Here is a 7079-nt window from a genome sequence, read left to right as displayed (position 1 = left end):
TCTAAATCAAACTCATAAACATATAATATGTTCATCTAATTAAGACATATAACATTCAAGGGATTCAACAATTTATCTCCTAAGAAATTGGAGGTTGGCGGTGACTAAGAAGAAGAAGAAGGGTCATGACTAGAGACATGGATGTGGTGGTCGGTTGGGTGGCACAGCTACAGTCGTGGGCAGGTTTGGATTGGCGGAGGCTGTGATGGTCAGTTGTGTTGTTGCTTCTGAGGTCTGCCTTATGAAAGTTTTAGCAGCAACTTAGTTCTGTGTGGGAACTAGGTTGATATGTTACAATGATTAACATCCCTAATATGTTTTTCAAGTTTGCATTTTAAACTAAAGAACAAACCAAAACTAAAAAAAAAACGTCAGGATTCGGCTTCAAACTCGAAACATTATATAAAGTTTCATCTAGGGCTGCAAACGAATCGAACGGACACGAACAAGACCTTGTTCGTGTTCATTTGTTAAGAAATATATGTGTTCGCGAACCATTCACGAACACTTGTCGAACGAGATATGTTCATGTTCGTTTGTTAAGGAAATGAATTTGTTCGTGTTCAATTGTGTTTATTTGTTAATTTTAGGCAACTAACAAAAATGAACGTTGATACACACATGAGCACAAACTAACGTTCATGAACACAAATGGAAACAAATGAACACAAACAACCGTTCATGAACAGAATTTATAATACACTGACACTTATTAGATATTTAATTTGTCGGAATTTTGAAGTATTTAAATAAATATAAAAACTAAAAATACTAATGAACTATCGAACACGTTACCAAACGTTCACGAACATAAACGAACAAACATGACCCCAGTTCATGTTTGTTCATTTAACTAAACGAACGAAATTTCTTGTTCGTGTTCGTTTGTTTAACACAAACGAACTTCCCACAAACGGTTCACAAACTGTTCGACGAACTTTTGGTTCGTTTGCAGCCCTAGTTCCATCTCCTAACCACTAGAACCTTTGTTCATTTTAATGTATGGATTCACTCCAACTTTTATTAATAGGTTAATTCCAAATTTTTTTATAGCCATTCTACTATGGGTTCATGAGAACCTAGAGCTTTGTACCTAACTCCGCTCCTGCGTTTGCTGGTAGTTGGCAGGGGCAGACTCACCCATAGGGCGCCAGGATCTAGGACCCCAAACTTTTTTAAAAGAATTGTAGTAATGATATAGAAATTTTTTGAAGGACCCGTAAAATTATTTTAAAGAAACGCATGGCATAAAGTTCAAGCTTGTTGTGATGGTAAACCCTTGCCGTTTTAAAACCAAACTTCATGGGTTCGAGACCCTTTACTTCCCTTTATTGTTAATTTTCTCACTGCTAATTCACAACATTCTTTTGTGAGTTGTTTGTTTCAATTATGCAAGTGTGTGTAGCTCTTTGTACAACCCACTAAGCATGGGTAACTTAAAAGTTATTGTGTCGGTAGGGTGAATAATTTAAAATTAATAATGTAATAAAATAGAATCATACAATTTAATAATCTATGTTCTATCTCTAGGATTCTGACTATTTGACACAACCTTCGAAGGAAGTGTCTATTTCAGTAGTATTGCACACCTATGTGATTTAGAATTACATAGTATTGTGAGTCGAATTATTCATATCTCCACTTTTTAAAAATATATTTTTGTCATCTGTTCCTTCTAAAAGCACTTAAGCATCATATGCATCGAATTTACAAGTAACTTTTAAGACACATCAAAGTACTGGTGTATAAATCGGTTTAAAAAAACGGTCTAATGTGTGAGAAAAAAAGGGTTCGGTTTTTAATCGGTTTTTCACGATGGGAACCCAAACTCATATTACCGGTTCGGTTCGGTTTATAACATGTTGGTGCCAAAAAAACGGTTTAAACCGTTTTTTTAAAACGGTTTTAAAACGGTTTCGAAGATCGAGATCCCTAACCAGTATACTGACCGACGATTCGGTTCGGGTTGAAACCGGTTTCAGTTTTTTTTTTCCGATTATGGTCCTAAAACTGGTTTTTTTTAACACCTCAGCGTCAAAGTCATGGTTGTCTGACTTCAAAAAAAAGTTTAAGGCGGCCTCCAAATTATTGGGCCCCAATATAAAAAATCCAATTTTTTGAGGTTTCTTTTTACCGAGCTTTATTAGTTTACTAGAATTACCACCCACCACAATGCGGCGGGGGATTCGTTAGTTATATATCATGTTAGATGAAAGGCAAATGTTTCTCACATGACCACGAGCTTGTGTGTAAAACCGAGAATAAATAACTAAGTCGATTTCTGACTTGTGCGTTGCGATAGACCTATTAAACGGGGAAAAAATAGACGCGTTGAGACGGACCTGTCAGAAGGGAAAAAATAGATGAAAAAATGTTGAATCCCACGCGCACGTTGCGGCGTGTTAACTCGGAAAATTACGAACGACGCGTTAAACGGAGAACTTGTGAAAGATGAAAAGTATAAGGGACCAAAGTTGAAAGTAAAAAAAAAAGTGTTGAGGTTAAATTACAAAAGATTAAAAGCTTTGGATTCAAAGTAAAAAAATTAAGAGGTTAAATTGCAAAAGATGAAAACTTTTGAATTAGAAGTGAAAAATCAAATTAATCAAAGGGGTTAAAATACCAAAGATTGAAACTTTAGACTTAAATTGCCAAAGACTGAAACTTTTAGAGTTAAAAAGTAAATCAATTTCACATTGTGAAAACAAAAGAGATAAATAAATTTAGTTATATTGATGTTTAGAGTAGGAGTTGGGTAGAAAGTGGGTTTTTCCTAGAAAGTCTAGGAAGCAATAAGAATGTGACATGTGGCATGGAGGGATTTAAACTAAAAGAGCACTTGTGTAATTTGACATTTTATTTTATTTTTGGAATTTTATCTCTCATTAACTAACAATGCCTATAATTATGGAAACTGTTTCTCCAAGATTTTTTGTATTTCGCAACCTTCTCCTTCTTCGTCTTCGTCATCATCAAACACTTCTCCATCTCCACCATCTCCGAGTTCATCATCACCATTCAAATATTGTTCGTATCATCTCCGTTTTCTTGACGATGTGTTTTAACAGCAACTAAATTAATACAGTTGTGTTTTAGCAACAAGCAGATTCATACAGTTGTGTTTTAGCATTCAGATTCCTACAGTTGTGTTTTAAGAGCAAGCAGATTCATACAGTTGTGTTTTAACAGCAAGCAGATTCATACAGTTGTGTTTTAACAGCAAGCAGATTCATACAGTTGTGTTTTAGCATTCAGATTCATACAGTTGTGTTTTAACAGCAAGCAGATTCATACAGTTGTGTTTTAGCATTCAGATTCATACAGTTGTGTTTTGTATATAATCAGGTTGTGTTTTAACAGTTCTTTTGCAATTTAACACTCTGAATGTGTTTTATGTTATTATCTGTGTCACATTACATCACATTGTGTATTTTGATGATCACATTACATCATAATGTGTTTTACATCAGCAGTTTTCGCCTTAGCTTTCGATCGGCTTCCGGTAACTGTTCCGCTGCTATTTATCCTTTCCAAAGTTTCCTGCTTTTTGAATCTCTTCCCTGCAACCAACAAAATACCGTCAATGACAAACAAGAATCACCCGTAATCGCTTTGTAAAACACGTAGTACAATGAAAGCTTGATCTTACGTATATAGAACAAGGAAAATCTCTTATCTTCATCCATGATTTTAGGTATATTTGGTATGATTTTGGGGGTTTCCGAGTGTGTGTTTAGAGAGAGAGGGAAATTCGCGTGAAAATAAGAGTTGTGATTGCCTGACAGTTTTTTTGATTGATTAAAAACACGGCCATTGACAAAATTGTCCCTACTCATTTAAAACAATCAATTAATTAAACTCAAATATTACAAGATTGCCATTGATTTAATCTCAACCCTTAAACACACCCATTGGATGGACCAGCTCGCTTCCTAGACTTTCTAGGAAAAACACACTTTCCGCAGGATCCCCACTCTTGATGTTTATTATTATTGTTGTTGTTGTTGTTGTTGTTGTTGTTGTTGTTGTTGTTGTTGTTGTTGTTGTTGTTGTTGTTGTTGTTGTTGTTGTTGTTGTTGTTGTTGTTGTTGTTGTTGTTGTTGTTGTTGTTGTTGTTGTTGTTGTTGTTGTTGTTGTTGTTGTTGTTGTTGTTGTTGTTGTTGTTGTTGTTGTTGTTGTTGTTGTTGTTGTTGTTGTTGTTGTTGTTGTTGTTGTTGTTGTTGTTGTTGTTGTTGTTGTTGTTGTTGTTGTTGTTGTTGTTGTTGTTGTTGTTGTTGTTGTTGTTGTTGTTGTTGTTGTTGTTGTTGTTGTTGTTGTTGTTGTTGTTGTTGTTGTTGTTGTTGTTGTTGTTGTTGTTGTTGTTGTTGTTGTTGTTGTTGTTGTTGTTGTTGTTGTTGTTGTTGTTGTTGTTGTTGTTGTTGTTGTTGTTGTTGTTGTTGTTGTTGTTGTTGTTGTTGTTGTTGTTGTTGTTGTTGTTGTTGTTGTTGTTGTTGTTGTTGTTGTTGTTGTTGTTGTTGTTGTTGTTGTTGTTGTTGTTGTTGTTGTTGTTGTTGTTGTTGTTGTTGTTGTTGTTGTTGTTGTTGTTCGGCACAAAAAAGGCTTACCGAAGTGGCTTGATTTATCAATTAAATAAAAATTAAGAAAAGTTGTTTTATGAAATCAAGTTTATATTAAAAGCTACCTTTGTAAAACATGGAATTTATTCCATCTATTTAAATAAAATCCGGTGTTTCTAAACTCTGATATTTTTCCTAACTCACGGTCCTGATGAAATTTCCGCTGCAATGTTTTTCAAAAATATACCACCGGTACCACTGGGCTGCTCACAGCTTCCGATTCCGTCTAGGTGGGGTCGGGGGTCGTGACAGATGCGTTCTCACCGTTCTCACACTTTGGGGCGTTTTCTCCTGATCCCATACCTATATATATATATATATATATATATATATATATATATATAGGGAAAGGTTCATTTGAGAAGAAACTTAATGTGAGAAGAAAAAGAAGAAAGGGCATATTAGTAAAATGTTATTTCATTTATAACTCATATCATTAATTTTTCTCTCTTTAATTAATTAGTCAACTAATTATTAATTATCCTACATATAATCTACAAAACCTACACATATCAAAATTTTCCTACATATCCCCTACACATTATAGAATTTTATACTACGCAGTCGAAATTTATTCTACACACCTCGAAATATATCCTACACAACTCGTAATTTATCCTACACAACTAGTAATTTATTCTACACTTTAAATTATTTGTTTTTTAATTTAGAAAATATATATATTTTGAAAAGGAGTTACAAATTTAATTTAGCTAGTCATTAAAGGGGAAGAATACAAATTAATGATTTATGTTAGTTTACCAATATACCCTTATATTAAAATTAAATACAAATATTAAATGAAGTAAAATGAAGCATTCTTATTGGTTGAAACTTCTTCTTTTTTCTTCTTAAAAAAAATTATTCTCATTTAAACCCTCCACTATATATATAGGAGATGGATCCGTTAGGAACCACCCTTTATTGCGAGAACCGCGAAAACCAATGTTTTTCTATCATTTTCCAAAGGCATTAATTTCTATGTTTTTATTAGAGGTTCCATCATTTTCCAAAGGCATTAATTTCTATGTTTTTCTTAGAGGTTCCATCATTTTTCAAAGGCATTAGTTTCTATTTGTATACTCTCTTAAAAGAACTTTGATCTTGTTTAGTTCACAACATAGAATCAACTCGAAGTAGAATTAATATGAATTTACACTAGAAACGTTTGTTTGGCTGTTGTGATGAAACTGGAATTCTTTTCCTTCGTCAATGGATTTTAGCATTCCATTATCGTAGTGAAGGAATTCCAGTAGTTCACCAAAACATTTTTCGAGGCATATATTCACTAATTCTCTAAATCAAACTCATAAACATATAATATGTTCATCTAATTAAGACATATAACATTCAAGGGATTCAACAATTTATCTCCTAAGAAATTGGAGGTTGGCGGTGACTAAGAAGAAGAAGAAGGGTCATGACTAGAGACATGGATGTGGTGGTCGGTTGGGTGGCACAGCTACAGTCGTGGGCAGGTTTGGATTGGCGGAGGCTGTGATGGTCAGTTGTGTTGTTGCTTCTGAGGTCTGCCTTATGAAAGTTTTAGCAGCAACTTAGTTCTGTGTGGGAACTAGGTTGATATGTTACAATGATTAACATCCCTAATATGTTTTTCAAGTTTGCATTTTAAACTAAAGAACAAACCAAAACTAAAAAAAAAACGTCAGGATTCGGCTTCAAACTCGAAACATTATATAAAGTTTCATCTAGGGCTGCAAACGAATCGAACGGACACGAACAAGACCTTGTTCGTGTTCATTTGTTAAGAAATATATGTGTTCGCGAACCATTCACGAACACTTGTCGAACGAGATATGTTCATGTTCGTTTGTTAAGGAAATGAATTTGTTCGTGTTCAATTGTGTTTATTTGTTAATTTTAGGCAACTAACAAAAATGAACGTTGATACACACATGAGCACAAACTAACGTTCATGAACACAAATGGAAACAAATGAACACAAACAACCGTTCATGAACAGAATTTATAATACACTGACACTTATTAGATATTTAATTTGTCGGAATTTTGAAGTATTTAAATAAATATAAAAACTAAAAATACTAATGAACTATCGAACACGTTACCAAACGTTCACGAACATAAACGAACAAACATGACCCCAGTTCATGTTTGTTCATTTAACTAAACGAACGAAATTTCTTGTTCGTGTTCGTTTGTTTAACACAAACGAACTTCCCACAAACGGTTCACAAACTGTTCGACGAACTTTTGGTTCGTTTGCAGCCCTAGTTCCATCTCCTAACCACTAGAACCTTTGTTCATTTTAATGTATGGATTCACTCCAACTTTTATTAATAGGTTAATTCCAAATTTTTTTATAGCCATTCTACTATGGGTTCATGAGAACCTAGAGCTTTGTACCTAACTCCGCTCCTGCGTTTGCTGGTAGTTGGCAGGGGCAGACTCACCCATAGGGCGCCAGGATCTAGGACCCCA

This window comes from Helianthus annuus, chromosome 4 (assembly GCF_002127325.2).
Source record: "Helianthus annuus cultivar XRQ/B chromosome 4, HanXRQr2.0-SUNRISE, whole genome shotgun sequence".
NCBI lineage: Eukaryota > Viridiplantae > Streptophyta > Magnoliopsida > Asterales > Asteraceae > Helianthus > Helianthus annuus.
This window is presented reverse-complemented; position numbering follows the sequence as displayed.